This window comes from Cervus elaphus, chromosome 20, assembly GCF_910594005.1.
Source record: "Cervus elaphus chromosome 20, mCerEla1.1, whole genome shotgun sequence".
Lineage (NCBI taxonomy): Eukaryota > Metazoa > Chordata > Mammalia > Artiodactyla > Cervidae > Cervus > Cervus elaphus.
In genome coordinates this window covers 57,638,104-57,656,916 of record NC_057834.1, presented here as the reverse complement: position 1 = coordinate 57,656,916, position 18,813 = coordinate 57,638,104, and the positions used below count along the sequence as shown (strand labels likewise).

General features: G+C 45.4%; 1 non-coding gene across 1 annotated transcript; it reads right to left on the bottom strand.

Annotated features, from left to right (window-relative positions):
- Window positions 1-14,826: 14,826 nt before the first annotated feature.
- TRNAC-GCA lies at window positions 14,827-14,899 on the bottom strand. Its single transcript has one exon. It is a non-coding gene; the product is annotated as a tRNA-Cys (tRNA).
- Window positions 14,900-18,813: the final 3,914 nt, after the last annotated feature.

The following is an 18,813-nucleotide window of genomic DNA, read 5'->3' as shown; positions in this document are numbered from 1 at the left end:
TTTAGCTCTTTTTCAAAAGACATTTAAAATTGTTTATTTTTTTTTAATTGGAGGATAATTGCTTTACAATACTGTGTTGGATTCTGCCCTACATCAACGTGAGATCATACATGTATTATTTTGTATTTTAAAAATATTTTAAATGTCTTTCCACATTTCATTAATATTTTCATATTCTTTATAAATTTTAATTACTGTACACTGTCCCATGGTGAGCCTCAACATAACTGACCGTCAGGGCTCTTTGTTAGGAATCACTGTGGCCTAATGTCCTGGCTGCCACTATCTGCCATGTGCCAGACCACAGGAGTTTGAACTCTGGCTCCACTCCTTACTGGCTATGTGACCTTGGACAAGTTACTTCTCTCTGTGCCTCCATGTCTTCACTGATTTCATAGGAATAATAACAGCAATAATAATAGCAATAATAATAATCCTCACAGGTTGACTCTGGATTCATTGAGTCCCTGGATATAAAGCACTAAGTGCTCAGTATGTGTTAGATATTATTATCTCTGCATACAAGGCTTTGGGCTTCCCAGGTGGCTCTTGTGGTAAAAAACCCGCCTGCCAATCCCAGAGATGCAGGAGACCCAGGTTCGATCCCTGGGTCGAGAAGATCCCCTGAAGAAGGACGTGGCAACCCACTCCAGTATCCTTGCCTGAAAAGTCCTATGGACAGAGGAGCCTGGTGGGCTACAGCCCATAGGTGGGAAAGAGTTGGCCACGACTGAAGCGACTTAGCGTGCAAATAAGGCTTTACAGAATATTCCGACTCTCGATGCCCATGAGTAAAATGACCAGGTCCAAGGTATCTATCGTCTGCCTGTCTTACTGCTTCTTGATAGAATGAATCAAAGCGTGTAAACCGCAGTTAAAATTCTTCCCCGCCCTCTACCTTGCCCACGCCTCCTGTGCATCCTGCCTCCTTCCCTTTCATGGGATCATGTTGAGCCCCTCCCCATGACCTGCTGGGGAGGCATGCATGGAAGGCTTTGTGAAGAGGCTGCATCTTCCCTCCTTAGGGCTTCTGCCTCTTGCATGGAGAAGGGAGTGGAGTGATGGTGGATGGCAGAGGGAATTAAAAAAACTAGTCTGCTCTGAAAGGCCCCAGACACAATAAAACAGGCAAGTCAGCTTGCCTTGGCCAGTCTGCCTTGAATGGGGCCAGCCCTGAATAAAGTCTGCGCCAGGGGACTGTCCCTTGTCAGCCACAAAACACTGTGGTTGGTTGGATCGTGCCAGGACACATCACACCCTGGCCTGCCCTGCTTTACCTTCCCGTGCCCTATCCTGTGGGACTTGAGGGGACCAGGGGGGCCACTGGCTGCGCCCCTAGATGGGAGGGGCTGGTAAGGCTTGGTTAGGATGACAGTGATCCTAATTTCCAAACCTTTTATAAGAACGTTCACTCCATCAAAGCATTGGCTCATTCGTAAATGTATTTATATGGAATTCCAATAAAAATTTAAGCATTAAATACATTTAACCCAACATTTGGCAAATCATTCTGCTTTCAAAATGAGAATAATCTATGAAGAAAGTGTTAGTTACTCAGTTGTGTCTGACTCTTTGAGACCCTGTGGACTGTAGCCCGCCAGGCTCCTCTGTCCATGGAATTCTCCAGGCAAGAATACTGGAGTGAGTAGCCATTCCCTTCTCCAGAAGATCTTCCCAACCCAGGGATCGAACTCAGGTTTCCTGCATTGCAGGCAGATTCTTTACCGTCTGAGTCACCAGGGAAGCCCAAGTTGCCCTAATTAGGATGCCCTGGACCATTTTGGGTGGGTGGTCTTGCAGCTGGACCTGCTGGGGCAGCCTGCTTGTCTGGAGATGGGGAGGAGCCAAGTGTCCTGGCTTTATGAGCAACCCTAGGGCTTCCCAGGTGGTGCTAGTGGTAAAGAACCTACCTGCCAATGCAGGAGACGAAACATGGGTTTCACCCCTTGGTCGGGAAGATCCCCTGGAGGAGGGGCACGGCAACCCACTCCAGTATTCTTGCCTGGAGAATCCTGTGGACAGAAGAGCCTGGCAGGCTACAGTCCATAGGGTCACAAAGAGTCGGACATGACTGAAGCGACTTAGCATGCACCCTCCTCTTTAGGGGCCAGGGTGGACTTCTAAAGGCCCAGGAATGTTGGAGATTTGAAAGAAAATCTTCGGGGGCTTCAAACTATGAAAAAGACAATGTCAAAATTGCTGAATGTTTAGCAATGTGCCTTGAGAAAGTAACATCAACTTTAATATTTAAGTTTGGTATCCATACACATGTCATTATGTTTGAAAACAGTTTGTAAGTTGGATTTTTGGCAACAGTTCCAGACTGTGCAGGATGATTGAAGAGAAATCATAGCCAATAGTATATTGATTGGGTTACTCGGAGGCAAGTCATTTCAAAAGGAAATCCATGAAAATCCTTTCACATTTCAAGCAAAGAGGGTTCTATTTAATGACGGATGTGCGTGCAATTTTAATGTTTGTTTCAATGAGGGCGGGGCCTCCAAGAATCAGATGCAGCATCTGGAAGGGACTGAAAGCGCCTGCCCCTCCCTGAGCGTTTCACCTGGTTCAATCTATATACCGTCAGGGAGGTAGTTAACTTTGTGACCCCTGGTTAAATTTGCTGTTTCGTGGTATACAGCTCTTTCACTTTATTGCTGAGATCTTAGGCAAATTGTATGAACTCTGAGCTTCAGTTCTCTTCCCTGTAAGATGGAGATACCAAGGTCTCCTGCACTGGTTACCATGGACATTAAATAAAACTCTCAGCTGGGTGATGAGCGCACACAAAAGCCAGAGTGTTCGTGTGAAATTTATGAAACCTTAATGCTTCCTGTCTCTATCTCTCTACCCACCCGTCCTTCTCCCCAGCAGACTGTAGAGTCCGATTCCTGCTGATGCTTTTTGCTCACATCCCAGAGTCAGCAAAGACATTTGCTGGGCGAGAGGCATGTACTGGGGCAGAGGTGACGGGGAAGGGAGCAAGAGGGAGGGAGTGCTTGCTGAGGGCCTCGGCGGGTGAACATCTTGGCAGGGGTCAAGATGGAGACGGTAGTGTGGTAGTCAAAAGGCTGCTGGAGGAGGTGGCCCTGCAGGCCAGCTCCTCGACCTGTCACGATGTCTGGAGATGACTGCAGCACAGAAACCGACTCCCCCCGACCCAGCTCACGGGAGGCCTGCAGCAAACCAGGCAAGCTGCTCACCAACTTATCACAGGAATCAAAACACCAGCAGAGGGTTTTCTCAAAAGTCCACCTGCAATGGCTTGGTGAGTAGTGAGGTGGAACCAGGATTTTGAACAGCCTCCGTTGGCCCTGGACCCCCTTCTCCTCTGCAGCCATGTGCCCCCGGGCAGAGCCGTGCTAACTCATGGAGTGCCTTTGTGTAATTAGAAAAAGATGCTCCTTCTTTGACGAGACAGGCCTCATGCTGGGGAGCACAGCTTGGTGAGCAGACAGTAGGCTGGCTTTTGATCCCTGATCACCCAGGAACTCTTGTCAGTGGATACCCCGTTGGATGGAGGGGGGAGACTGACGCTGGCCCCTGGGCACCTGCAACCTGAGGGTGTGTGTGCAGCCACATTGTCACTGATGCCGCTGGCTCTTGCATCTGCCCTTGGAAGATGTCACCCAGCCGGATCTGGGAGCTCCTGGCAGCATCCTACTTGAGCTTATAAGTCAGATGAAGCTGCAGTCACCTCTGATCCATCCCTGTCTTGCAGCTGAACAGATCTCAGTGCCCACAGCACCGCTTGGGTGCCTCGGTGCGGCTGTGGGGGTACAGAGACTCATGTCACGGTGCCCCTAGGGCAGGCTGCCTTGGGTGCTGGAGCCCCTGCTGTGAAGAATCGGGTGGCTCTCTTCCTGCCCCTCTGCCACATGCTGTCGCTGTGTGGCCAGAGGCCTTGCTGGGCTGCTTGAACACTGGGTCACGTCCAAACCCAGGGCTGATGTTCACCCACGTGTCACCTTTGTGGGAGATAGGAAAACATGGGCCCTTTGGGCAAGTGTCGTCCTGATAGCGTTGTGGGCTAGAGAAGAGTTTTTGCCCCACTCCCGCCTCCCCTCAGCCCCCTCGCCGGCCCAGGCAGCCATACCAGGGCACGTTCCTTGGTGAGCAGAGTGTAGACTGAATTTCAGCTTCCACTTGCCCCACTATCTGGTAGCCCTATGCAGTTTCAAACAGATCCACACAGTGGCGGTAGTGAGATCCTTGTGAGACGTGCAAGGGCTTCAGCTCCTGGCTCTGAGGCTGGGCTGGGCCACCCTCTCCAGGCACCCATATCACTGTCTGATGCAACTGGCACCTATGGGGCCCCATCCCACTAGCCCCGTGGGCAGGCTGGCTCACATATGAATCCTCCCATTGAGATGTGGCTTAGGCTAAGCCAGGACTCCCCCAGGAGGAAAGTTGCCTGGGGTGAGCTGGTGTGGACGCTGTCTCCCGTACGAGGATTTGAATCCTTTTGCTCTTCTGCTCCAGACCCCGTTCCACCCCTCTTCCCTCGTCACTACATTCTTCTTTCAGGTCTAGGGGCCACATGCAGTCAGGCCCCCTGTCCTGTTACATTCAGCAGATCCTGACTGGCTTTCCCGGCTGCCCAGGCTCCTCATCTGGAACACCTCTTAGTTTTAAGATGATTTCTACAGGGGTTCAGGCTTCCCCAGTGGCTCACCTGCAATGCAGGAGACGTAGGAAATGTGGGTTTGATTCCTGGGTCAGAAAGATCCCCTAAAGGAGGAAATGGCTGCCCACTCCAGTATTCTTGCCTGAGAAATCCTCGGGACAGAGGAGCCTGGCGGGACAGAGGAGCCTGGCTGGCTCACAAAGAGGCAGACTGATCACTGAGCACTGCAGGAGTTCATTTCGTTTCATCTCCTCTGAGTGGATTTTCCTGTCATCTTCAGAGCTTGAGGAAGGCCTATGTCCCTGACACGTTCCTAGTCAAAGAGACAAAGCTCTTGCTAAGAGTGCTGGCAGAGGCAGGTGTGGGCTGTGGTGGTCAGCAAGGAGGAAGCTCTGGGCTCCAAGGAGGAGGTGGGCTTTGACTGGGCTTTGTAAGGATGGGGAAAACCTGTATGGAGGAGGGGGAGGGAGGAAGGCATCCTGGGGCTGGCTGGGGAGCATCTCCCCTTCATCCTCTGGTGTGGGGTCAGTGTCCTGAAGGCCACACGGCAGTGCCTCCCTGGGGTGGGGCCTGGAGGGGTCTCCTTGGCTCTTGGAGACAGGGGCTGAGTCAGCTGGAATGGGAGGCATTATCAATGGGTGCTTGTTCTCAATGGGTGCTTCCCATGGGTGCTCAGCATATAGCTCTGGCAGGGAGTTTGGGGGCCTGAATTCAGTTGTCCAGGATAATGATAACAATGGCTAACATTTACTGAACACTTTCCATATGTCACTGTTTTAGGAATTTTACATGCATGATTTCATTTATCTTCAAACTGGCCCTGTGAAGTAGGCATTATTATTATTGCCATTTACAGAGGGAAAAAGCACAGAGTAGTTAAGTAACTTTCCCAAGGTCATACAGCTAGGAAGTGGTGGGCCCAGGATGCCAACCCAGGATATCTGGCTCTATCTGTTGTGTCCACTACCTTCTTCCTTTGGTTTCTGTGGATGAGGTGGCCAAGGAGCCCATTATGGCTAAGGTGGGGGCAGGTCCCTTAGACTGTAAGAGGAGGGTGGCCATGACAGGCCCCCAGAATGAATTTTCAATATAGGATGTGCTTGCAGCCCTGGACCTGAGCAAAAACCTCTGCCCTCTGGGATGGCAATTTGGGGTTGCCCTGTCTCTGTAACCCAAAGTTAGAGTCAACTGTTTGTCCCCATTTTCTGTCAATGCCTACCAAGCCAAAGCTCCATCCCCTGGACTCCCTGTGAATGTCCCACCTATGTACTTCTTCTGGTCCCTAGGGTCTTTGATTTCCTTACTGCCTCCTGGCTCCTGGGGAGAATTTTTTTTCTCCTAGGGACTACTTACCATTTGTATGGCTATGACAGATACAGTCCTAAGTGCAACCCTTATCCAAAACCTGGAGAAAACAAATGCCTTCCATTTGCTCCTGTGAGTCAAAGAGAAACCACTGTTATTACTTACTTGAAAACTGGGGGTCAGGAAAGGATGGCTTTTTCAATAACTGGATGTGCATAAAGAAACAAGGCCAACTCCACCCTCACGCTATGTACAGAAGTCAATTCTACATGTCTTGAAGATCTGCTTTTATACGAAAATATAGAGGAACATCTTGATGACTCCGGAGTGCAAAGATGTCTTAAACAGGAGACTAAAAGCACTAATCACGAAGGAAAAAATGATAAATGAAATTTATATTAAGAAATTCTATTTATCAAAAGCCACAGGATGAGAACAGGAAATAAAGGGCTTGTGTCTAGAAAAAAGAACTCCTAAAAAGCAATAATAAAAAGGTAACAATAGAAAATAAACAGAGGTCTTAGTTAGGCATTTCACAGAAGAGAACATCTAAATGACCAATAAACACATGAGGTGTTCATCTTCATTTGCCATCAGGGAAATCTAAACTAAGACCTCAGATTGCTACTATTGGACACCTTCCAAGTTGGCCCCAAAGGAAAAAGCCTGGTGGCGCGCCAAGTGTCGATGAGGGTGTGGAGCCGTTGGAACTGTCCTGTGTTATTGGGGGGAGAGTCAGTGGGTGTGGATACAGAAAGCTGTTTGGCGGTATCTGGCAAAGCAGGACAGGCACGCCCTGTGACCAGGAACCCCACCCCTTGGTAGACTGTCACAGCAGCACCATCCGTGGAGCTCAGCAAGGAGTCCGCTCAGTGCGGGTCAACTGCAGAAGAAAGAAATGGATGTGGCTGAGCCACACAAAGGAATGCCAGACAGTGAGGGAAACGAGCGAACCGCAGTCACACACAAACACAGAGGAACACCACGCAGGCAGTGCTGCTGAAGAAACCAGACACGTATGCTAAGTGACCCCATTTACGAAAACCTCAAACCGGGCCAGACCACTCCATGGTATTAAAGATCAGGCTAGTGGTAACCCTTGCAGGGGTCAGTCAGTCAGTTCAGTCGCTCAGTCGTGTCCGACTCTTTGCGACCCCATGAATCCCAGCACGCCAGGCCTCCCTGTCCATCACCAACTCCCGGAGTTTACTCAAACCCATGCCCATTGAGTTGATGATGCCATCCAGCCATCTCATCCTCTGTCATCCCCTTCTCCTTCTGCCCCCAATCCCTCCCAGCATCAGGGTCTTTTCCAATGAGTCAACTCTTCGCATGAGGTGGCCAAAGTATTGGAGTTTCAGCTTCAGCATCAGTCCTTCCAATGAATACCCAGGACTGATCTCCTTTAGGATGGACTGGTTGGATCTCCTTGCAGTCCAAGGGACTCTTCAAGAGTCTTCTCCAACACCACAGTTCAAAAGCATCAATTTTTCGGCGCTCAGCTTTCTTCACAGTCCAACTCTCACATCCATACATGACCACTGGAAAAACCATAGCCTTAACCAGACGGACCTTTGTTGGCAAAGTAATGTCTCTGCTTTTAAATATGCTTTCTAGGTTGGTCATAACTTTCCTTCCAAGGAGTAAGCTTCTGTTAATTTCATGGCTGCCATCACCATCTGCAGTGATTTTGGAGCCCCGCAAAATAAAGTCTGACACTGTTTCCACTGTTTCCCCATCTATTTGCCATGAAGTGATGGGACCGGATGCCATGATCTTAGTTTTCTGAATGTTGAGCTTTAAGCCAACTTTTCCCACTCTCCTCTTTCACTTTCATCAAGAGGCTCTTTAGTTCTTCTTCCCTTTCTGCCATAAGGGTGGTGTCATCTGCATATCTGAGGTTATTGATATTTCTCCTGGCAATCTTGATTCCAGCTTGTGCTTCATCCAGCCCAGTGTTTCTCGTGATGTACTCTGCATATAAGTTAAATAAGCAGGGTGACGATATACAAACCTTTACGTACTCCTTTTCCTATTTGGAACCAGTCTATTGTTCCATGTCCAGTTCTAACTGTTGCTTCCTGACCTGCATACAGGTAGTACAGACTTTTAGGGCTGTTTGGGGGTGTAAATGATGTCCTATTTTTTTCTCGATGCTGTTATCCAGAGTCCGGATTTTGTGAAAATACATCGAATTGTATACTTGTAACTTGTGTACTTTTCCTATACATATTTAATACATATAGGAAAAATCATGGGGAAGGGTGGGACTAACCCACAGACTTGCCCTGGGAAGCCCTGTGATCCGAGTCAGGGCGTCCTCATGCACAGGACCAGGTAGAGCCTGCAAAGAAGACTTGGTCTCTGTGGTCAAGTCCCTGGTATTAAGGTGGGAGACACAGTGATGGCCTTTCTACCCAGAGGAGATTTACCTCAACCTGGGGTTCACCTCGATGCAGGGGACAGAGGAGATTCGGAGGCTTCTTGCAGAGTCAGGGTTGGGTTTGGCATTGGGGGTGCTACAGGGGAGGCAGTGTGAGCCAGTGGAGTGACAAACCGGCTAAAAATCTGTTTTCCTGCCTCCAGGCTGCAGGCTTTGTGTTTGCCAGCCTTACCTACCCTGTCCACAAACAGCCAAGCTATTCTCTTCTTAAAATTGATTTAAAATTAATTCATGTAAAAAAACAAAAAACGATCTCAGAACTTCACTAGCATTCCAGTGGTTAAGAGTCTGTGCTTCCCATGCAGGGGCACAGCTTTGATCCCCGCTTGGGGATCCCACATGCTATGCAGGAGGGAAGAAGTTAACATTGTATTTGATGAAAATAAAAAAAAATAATAATAATTAAAAAAATGAGTCTCAGCAGTAACTTCACAACCAGAAGGATAGCTGTAATTAGAAGGAAGAAATAGAAAACAAGTGGAGAGGTTGAAACCCTCATACATTGCTGGTGGGAGTATAAAATGGTGCAGCCAATGTGGAAAACAATTTGGTGTTTTCCCAAAAAGTGAGTCATAGGATTACCATCAGACCCAGCAATTGCAGTCCTACATATATATTCGAAAGAATTGAAAAGTGGTATTTAAATAAACACATGAACATTTATGTTCATAGTAGCACTGGTCATGATAACCTAAAAGTAAAAATAGCCCAACGGTCCATCAACAGAAGAAGGGATAAACAACAGTGGTATATCCATGCAATGGAATATTATCCAGCCATAAAAATAAGTACCCATCCTCCAAAATAAAATAAATAAATACATTTAAAAAAGAAATGGAGTATTGAACCATGTGACAACATGGATGACCCTTGAAAACACTGCGCTAAGTGAGAGAAGAGAAATACAATAGGTCACATACTGCATGACTCCATTTATATGAAATAGCCAGAACAGGTGAATCCATAGAGACAGAAAGCATACTGGTGGTTGCTTGGGGCTGAGGAAGAGGGACAATGGGAGCAGCTGCATAAGAGGTAAGGGGCTTGCTTTTGGGGTGATAAAAACCTTGGAACTAGATAGAGGTGGCAGTTTCACAATATTTTAAATGTACTAATTGCCATTGAGTTGCTCACCTTAAAACGTTACATTTTATGTTAGGTGAATTTCACCTCAATACAAAACAAATGTGAGAAGAAATAACCAGCCGCAGTTTTCTTACTGGCTAAAAGAGGCTAAAATACTACTTACTTCATGGGAGGTGGTAAGGAATAAAGCAGTGCGTACAAAGAGGCTCCTGTTCAACTCTTCAATAAAAGGTACCTGTTGTTCTCTGAATGCCACTTCCTAAGGTTGCATCAGGGATGTCCCAGTCTCCCTGCTGGCCCCTGGGAGCTGTGGCTTACCTTCCGGCAAAAATCCCGAAGCGCTCTGGCGGTGAGATGGCGCCTAATGGGCTATTGTTCTCATGTGGATGAAGATATGCCCCTTGCAAGAGTAGTGGAGCCACTGGGAAACAAGCCAGTGATCTGTGGGAGGTCTGGAGGGGCTGAAGCTGGGCATTCCCAGGGCAAGAAGTAAGGCATGGCTTTCCCCCTGCCCGGGACCTGCAAATCTGACCACCAGGAGATGGACCAAATATCAATGTATATATCCATATACCTGGGCTTCCCTGGTGGCTCAGTGGTACAAGAATCCACGTGCAATTCAGGAGATGTGGTTTCGATCCCTGGGTCAGGAAGTTCCCTTGGAGGAGGGCACGACAACCCACTCCAGTGTTCTTGCCTGGAGAATCCCCACGGACAGAGGATCCTGGTGGGCTACAGTCCATAGGGTCGCAAAAAAAGTCAGACAAGACTGTAGTGACTGAGCACTCTCATGTCCATATACCTAATCTTGCCTTGCTGTCTTTGAAATTCTTCATACTTATGTGGATTGCCTGTGTGCACATAATAAACTTGATTTTCTCCTGTTGATCTGCCTTATGCCTGCAGGAAGAACTGAGAGGGGAAAGAGGGGAAAACCCTCCTCCCCCATGGTCAGGCAATCCCTCTAGGCTCCTCTCCTCTCCCCCTCTTGCATACACCCTGAATAGAATAGGGGTTGATGTCTGTTTGGCAGGGAGGGAGGTGGGCTTGGAGTGGAGGTCAGGCCCTGCCCAGGCCCAACCCTCCATCCGCCCCATCCAGCTACTGCACTTCTGGCCTTGCCCCTGACTCCAGGGCCTGGCCAGTGCTGAGGCAGGACCAGTGTGGGAAGGCTCAGAACCAGGAAGTGGTGTGCTGGAGTTGGTTCAGGGATCTGGGGATGCGAGGGATGTCTGACCTCTCTGTGTCCTGAAGCCACAGCTTTTCCTTCTCTCCCAGCCACTTCTGCGAGAGTCTGCGTCACCTCTGGTTCATGTTTAATTGGTTAGTTCTCAGCCAGGCTGGAGCTGACCTGTCCCAGATTGCCCACTGAGACCACAGTTCTCACCGCCTCTCCTCTGGGGCTATCCCCAACTCCTCATGCTCTTCCAAGGGCAGAACTCCCCGAACAAGACCACCACCACTATCACATCATCACTCGAGATTCCTGCTTCTCCCATGTCAGCTCAGGGCTTCTGAATGCACACAAGGCCCAGTTCCAGTCTGCTGGAGCCAAGCCTACAGCCTGGTTTGTGCTCCTGCCAGACCAACTCGTTGCCACCATTGACTGAAAGAAAAATGCATAAGGCTAGAGTTGTGAATGTACGTTTTACTTAGCATCTGACTGAGGACTATGGCTCAGGAGACCTTTGCTCAGTAAATGAGTACTCAGCTCTGAGTAAACTGCCAGTTTTTTTGTGATTTTTAGCTAGAGACTATGTACAGTCAGGTGTACATCTGGGTGAAAGATTAACGCTAGTCACAAAGGACACATATTTCAAGTTAAGGATTATAGTGTTTTCCTATGCATGAAAGGGTACAAGAATCTGGAGTCACTAGAATTCTTCTGAGATGTGCACCTAACTAGGGGCCTGCTTGTCCACAGAGCGGAACATCCTGTTATTGTCTTTGTTTCCTCTGTCTGAAGCACAAAGTGCCCTGTTGGTCAGCGCAGTGGGTTAATTCTTGTAGAGATGGGTGATGAGCAATGCTCTCTGTTTACTTATAGTTTTTCCCCTTTTGGTCATAAATTCTACCAAGGTTTGAGAGACATTTACTGACCAATTTGTCCCATGGTGCTAGAAAGGCTCGTTCCTAGGTCAAATGAGGATTTTGTTGGCAGGCCACTTGATGTGTTATGGTTGGACTGGGCCCTTCTAATGGTACCCATAAAAGTCTTTGGGCCATTTGTCTCACTGTTGTGATCTAGGACATGATTCTGCCTTGCTGCTTCTTCCCATACCAAGAGTTACAGTACTACAATAATTTTAATCTTGTCTAGAACTATATATTTGATTGATGATTTCAAGTAGCTTAGTAATCATTGTTTTTGTCAGAGGCTCACTTACACATTGGGAAATACAAGAAACTATAATCTTGGGTTTTCCTGTGGCTCAGTGATAAAGAATCCATCTGCCAGTGCAGGGGGCATGGGTTCAATTCCTGGGCTGGGAAGATCCCACATGCTGTGGGACAACTAAACCTGTGTACCCCAGCTACTGAGCCAGTGCTCTAGAGCCTGTGAGCTGCAACTAAAGCCTGCATGCCCTGGGGCCTGTGCTCCACAACAAGAGAAACCACTGCAATGAGAAGCCTGCACACCATAGCTAGACAGTAGCCTGCACAGCAGTGAAGACCCATCACAGCCATAAATAAATAAATCTTAAAAAAAAAAAAAGAAACAACATCTTGTAAAATAGAATACAAGTCTTATAACATTAATAAGGTCATAAGTGAAAATTTAAGTCAAGAACCTCCATTAGGTGCAATCTAGTATATCCATGGTTACCTGACCTAGTCTGTTCTATACCAACTACTATCTTTAAGGCTAATTATATATTGATATGGTTCATAAGGTGGGGCTTCCAAGGTAGCTCACCGGGGAAAGAATCAGCCTGCAATGCAGGAGACCCCGGTTCAATTCCTGGGTTGGGAAGTTCCCATCCCTGGAGAAGGGATAGGCTACCCACTCCAGTATTCTTGGGTTTCCCTGGTGGCTCAGACAGAAAGGAATCTGCCTGCAATGCTGGAGACCTGAGTTCAATCCCTGGGTTGGGAAGATCCCCTAGAGAAGGGCATGGCAACTCACTCTAGACTTCCTCCTTGGAGAATCCCCATGGACAGAGGAGCCTGGCAGGACCCAGGACCCAGGAACCTGGCGGGAGCCTCCTCCATGGGGTCACAAAGAGTTGGACATGACTGAGTGACTAAGCACATTGTTCATAAGGTGCCCAGTCAATTTCCTACTATTATTAAGCTGATGTATGTATTAAACTTAGCATGATTTAAGGAAACCTTCAGCCCTATGTAACTAATTCTTGTTGATATTAGCCTTCTGTTAACAGTTTTAGGAAACCATCAGGTTCTCCACTGGAGTTCAGTAATTTCCAACCCCGTTCAGTGTTTGATCTAAAAGTTATCAGAAACCTCTACTTGTCAAGAAGTTCTTTCTATGAATTGTCTTGAAGACAAAGCATTTTGTAAGAGCATCAGAGTAAAACAGTAACTATTTATAAATGTCAAAACAAAATGGCATGGTTAAAGATTGGATTACAATGTGATTGACAAAGAAATTTGGTTATTTCTATGACATGCGACATTTTAAGATAATAACTAAAACTGTGATTGATAACATTATGCCAGAGCATATGCAAATTTCATGTAATTCCTAGAGAATTTATATTAATAACATTTATCCATAAAATATAAATTAAGGTTTATTATCACTCATTTGACAGTGCTTCCCATGTAATTTAATATATCAAATAAACCTTGTTTAATACCTTTCTTTGAGATGTTTCAGAGTCCTGCTAAAATGTTTCAAAGTTAGTTAGAGATCGAAAGGGCTTCATTTAGAATTTGATTTGGGAAAGTTTGTCAAAGATATCAAAAGATTTTAAAACACTTGGCCAAATAGGATCATGGCTCACTGTGAAACAATGCTTATTCACTTAACCAAAGTGACAGTAAAGATTTCAAAGGCAAATACAGAAAGTTGCAACAGGTTACTTAAAAGATGAAGAAACTGTACAATCTGTTATCAAAAGCAGATTGATATTCCAAGAAACCTTTGTCCTCCTAACAGAGAGAAAGCCAGTTTCTAGTTTTGCACTATCTTACTTTTAATGCAAAAAAGTCATTCATTCAGTTAAATTTATTCTCACCTTAGCCATTCCTGACCATGCACCAAACTCTTTTCTCAGGAAAAGAACTTTACTGAGAACTTTTTACAACTTTTTTACCTTCAGATTTTGTCCTATGTTTTCCTTTTCTCTCTCTTACTCTTATTAACCTTTCTTTAGGATAAAATTACTTTTTTTCCCTTAACAAACACATTTTCATTCCTTGCTTACCAAGATGTTTTTCCTTACTAGTTTTAATCACACATATTGACTAGAATTCTTAACCTTTAAAAATCTTAATTTCTAGTGAAAACTAAGAAGTAAGCAATTGTAAATTTACTTTCACATTTGTTGTTAGTGCTGAAGTTGTGTCTTGACTCCTTTGCAACTCCATAGACTAGCCTGTCAGGCTTCTCTGTCCATGGGATTTCCCAGAGAACAATACTGGAGTGGGTTGCCATTTCTTTCTCCAGGGGATCTTCTCAACCCAGGGATCTAAGCCCTGTGTTTTGCATCTCCTACATTGGCAGGCAGATTCTTTACCTCTGAGCCACTGGGGAAGCTCTTACTCACTTTCACATTAGCAGTGTGAGATTTGCAAGCTTGTAAACACATTCCACAGCCTCTAGAAACACACATGTCCTCCCAGCATAATTTATTTCCTCATTGTGGTATGAGATGTGTGTCTGATAAACCAAAACATCTTTCTTTTTTTTTTTTCTGTACTAAGAAGATAAAAATAGGTAAACTTAGACTTGTTTAGCAATTAATGCCTAAGTATTTTGTCTTATTTTGGAAATAATCTAGACATTCAACGAATTCCCATAATTTAATTTAATGTAGCAAAACTCCAAAGTTTCAAGTTACCATGAAGATTTGGAGAAACTTTTTTTTAAATTCAAGATCTTTCTTTCCTTTTTTTTTTTGGCCATTCTGCATGGCTCTCAGGATTTTAGTTCCCTGACCAGGGATTGAAACTGAGCCTGTGGCAGTGAAAACATCGACCAGGGAATTCCCTGGAGAAACTATTTTTAAGTAGATGTACCATGAGACATAGTTATTCTCAAAAGTGAAAGAAAGTGGAATTGCTCAGTCGTATCCAACTCTTTGCAACCCCATGGACTTTAGCTTACCAGGCTCCTCTGTCCATGGGATTTTCCAGGCAAGAATACTGGAGTGGGCTTCCATTTCCTTCTCCAGGGAATCTTCCTGACCCAGGGATTGAACCTGGGTCTCCTGCACTGCAGGCAGATGCTTTACCATCTGAGCCACCAGGGAAGTTATTATTCTCAAAAGTTTACATCAAACTCTTATCTCACTTACATTTAATTTACTTATGAAAATACCATCATACCAAGTTATTTTTCTTGCTGACAAATTTTGTTAGACAGAACATGAACTTATTTCACTTTTGGTAAACCTAGGTAGAATAAAGGTTTTAATACTGATAACTCTGTAGACAAGATAGGCCTATGTGAATTAAGCCAAGCAACAAACTTGTTTTTATTTACTAAGTATTAATCTTAGATCGCGCGTGCGGGCTGGCTCAGTCGCTTCAGTCGTGTCTGACTCTTTTGTGACCTCGTGGACTGTAGCCCACCAGGCTTCTCTGTCCATGATTCTCCAGGTAAGAATACTGGAGTGGGGTTGCCATTCCTTCTTCCAGGGGGTCTTCCTGACCCAGGGATTAAAAACTGCATCTTCCATGTCTCCTGCATTGGCAGGTGGGTGTTTTACCACTAGGGCCACCTGGGAAGCCCCAGTCCTAGATCACATAATCTTAACAATAATGTGTTGGTTTCTATTACATTTAGAAATAGTTAATTCATAAGCATTTACTTTTAAGCCAATTAAAGAGAGCTGCTTTACAAATTAAGATCGGCAATACTGTCAGGAGTTAGAAACATAACTTATCTATAAAATATATAAGACATAATAGATAGACACAACCAGAGATCACATAGCTTTCATTGTAAGGCTTTAGTTATGAATCAGGTATAAACAAAACTCACTAGTTTATAAATAACTTTTGATTTATAGCTGTGCTGGGTCTTTGTTGCTCTGTGGGCTTTTCTCTAATTTCGGAGAACAGGGCCACTATAGTTGCAGTGCACAGGCTTTTTACTGCAGTGACTTCTCTTGCTGCAGGGCACCGGTTCTTGGGTCCGCATGTTTCAGTAGTTGCAGTGCTTGGGCTTAGTAGTCGCGGCTCCCGGGCTCTAGAGCACGGCCTCAGTAGCTGTGGGGCACAGGCTGAGTTGCTTTGAGGCACGTGGGATCTTCCTGGACCAGGAATCGAACTTGTGTCTCCTGCATTGGAAGGTCGATCCTTTACCACTGAGCCACCAGGGAAGCCCCCTTCCTGTTAGTTTATAAAGAACAGCTGGAACAAATTAAGTCTCTCCCCTGAGTTTAAAAAGGCTGTTTTCCCTCTCAGTCTCAGGAATTGGAGATGGTCTAGATAAGAGCATCCTGAGAAGACTTGGAGAAACATCCACATCTCACAGGCACAGGAAGATAAATGTAATTTCCTCCCAGAAGGACTTTTGCTCCCCTAGGGTCAGAACTTGGAAAAAATGTTTTCTCAAGCTGGCTTTTTCTAGTTGTGTACACAAAAAACCCATTTGGAGCCTCATCTTGACCATTTCAAGCCCAGATCGTCTTTAGTTCCCATTTAACTAAGTGCTTCTAAGTTTATTCTCTGTACATACATAAACCTGGCTAGGGTGGTCAGGGTTTGACCATCTACCTGTCACCCCTTTTTTGTTCAATCTGATGCCTTTGCCTCCCATTTCAAGGTGGTTTGTCAGGACAGAATTACTATAGAAAACTGTGCGGGGCTGGTGTGCTGTTTTGAGCTGAACTCCTCTAGGTGTCACTCAAGAGTCATTTCTTCTTCCTCCAGCAGTCTAAAACCAGCATGGGCTCTCAGAGCCATCTCAACATGGGTTCTCACATGGCCAATCTTAATGTGTGTGTCCCTCAGACAAGCAGTTTTTAAACTAGTGAGTGGTTTTCCCCGAGGGACCACTGCACAGGTATAGACTCACCTCCACCACTTCTGTAAATTGCTCAGTTGCCTGAAAAATCTGTACCTGGCCAGGAGGAACTCTGTCCCTTATTTTCGAAGCTGAAAGCTCTCATATGATATCTTCACTTTAATTCAAACAAATTCTGTTAAATTAGCTAATTAACAAAGAACACGAGGTCATTTTTATCCAGGTCAGCCCCCTGCCTAAAAACCTTCTCAGTGTCTTTCCAATGAGTGACCTTCCTTCCCAGTGTCGTTCAACTGAAAGTCCAGGTACCTCTTTCTGAACTGATTTAAATTCAGAGAGACTTTCTCCTCATAGTGAGGAGTTTACCAATCATGGAATAAAACTCAGGATCATCAGCCAAGATGTGAGATCTGAGGCCAGGAGAGACATACAGTTATTGGGACTTGCTGAGGAGGTGAAGGGCACAAGGAGACTTTACTAGTACCAACGCTCTGGATCCTTGTAGATTCAGGTAAAGAAGAGAAATTTGCTCTGGGTCCCTTTGTGGTCACTAAAACTGTTAACCATGAGAAAGACCCCTAATGTAAGAGCTCTGAGTTTATGTTTTATTCAGTATCTTACTGAGGCCCACAGTCCAGCAGATAGTCATTCAGTAGCTCAGAGTAAATGAATCCAAAGAGGTACACAGAGAAGCCAGTTTCTGTGTAATTTTTAGCTAGAGGCTATGTGCAGTCAATCACTGAGGAAGGCTTTCTTAGCTCTCCTGGCTATTCTTTGGAACTCTGCATTCAAATGGGAATATCTTTCCCTTTCTCCTTTGCTTTTTGCTTCTCTTCTTTTCACAGCTATTTGTAAGGCCTTCTCAGACAGGCATTTTGCTTTTTTGTATTTCTTTTTCTTGGGGATGGTCTTGATCCCTGTCTCCTGTACAATGTCACAAACCTCCATCCATAGTTCATCAGGCACTCTGTCTATCAGATCTAGTCCCTTAAATCTATTTCTCACTTCCACTGTTAGGGATTTGATTTAGGTCATACCTGAATGGTCTAGTGGTTTCCTCTAGTTTCTTCAATTTAAGTCTGAATTTGGCAATAAGGAGTTCATGATCTGAGCCACAGTCAGCTCCTGGTCTTGTTTTTGCTGACTGTATAGAGCTTCTCCATCTTTGGCTGCAAAGAATATAATCAATCTGATTTCAGTGTTGACCATCTGGTGATGTCCATGTGTAGAGTCTTCCCTTGTGTTGTTGGAAGAGGGTGTTTGCTATGACCAGTGTGTTCTCTTGGTAAAACTCTATTAGATTTGCTCCTGCTTCATTCTGTACCCCAAGGCCAAATTTGCCTGTTACTCCAGGTGTTTCTTGACTTCCTACTTTTGTATTCCAGTCCCCTATAATGAAAAGGACATCTTTTTTGGGTGTTAGTTCTGGAAGGTTTTGTAAGTCTTCATAGAACCATTCAACTTCAGCTTCTTCAGCATTACTGGTCAGGGCATAGACTTGGATTACCGTGATACTGAATGGTTTGCCTTTGAAACGAACAGAGATCATTCTGTCGTTTTGGAGATTGCATCCAAGTACTGTATTTCGGACTCTTGTTTACTATGATGGCTACTCCATTTCTTCTAGGGGATTCTTGCCCACAGTAGTAGATATAATGGTGATCTGAGTTAAATTCACCCATTTCAGTCCATATTATTTAACTGATTCCTAAAATGTCAATGTTCACTCTTGCCATCTCCTGTTTCATGCAAAAATGGGCTCAATAAAGGATGGAAATGGTATGGACCTAACAAAAGCAGAATATATTAAAAAGAGGTGGCAAGAATACAGAGAAGAACTGTACAAAAAAGATCTTCACGACCCAGATAATCACAATGGTGTGATCACTCACACTCACCTAGAGCCAGACATCCTGGAATGTGAAGTCAAGTGGGCCTTAGGAAGCATCACTATGAACAAAGCTACTGGAGGTGATGGAATTCCAGTTGAGCTATTTCAAACCCTAAAAGATGATGCTGTGAAAGTGCTGCACTCAATATGCCAGCAAATTTGGAAAACTCAGCAGTGGTCACAGGACTGAAAAAGGTCAGTTTTCATTCCAATCCCTAAGAAAGGCAGTGTCAAAGAATGCTCAAACTGTCACACGATTGCACTCATCTCACACGCTAGCAGAGAAATGCTCAAAATTCTCC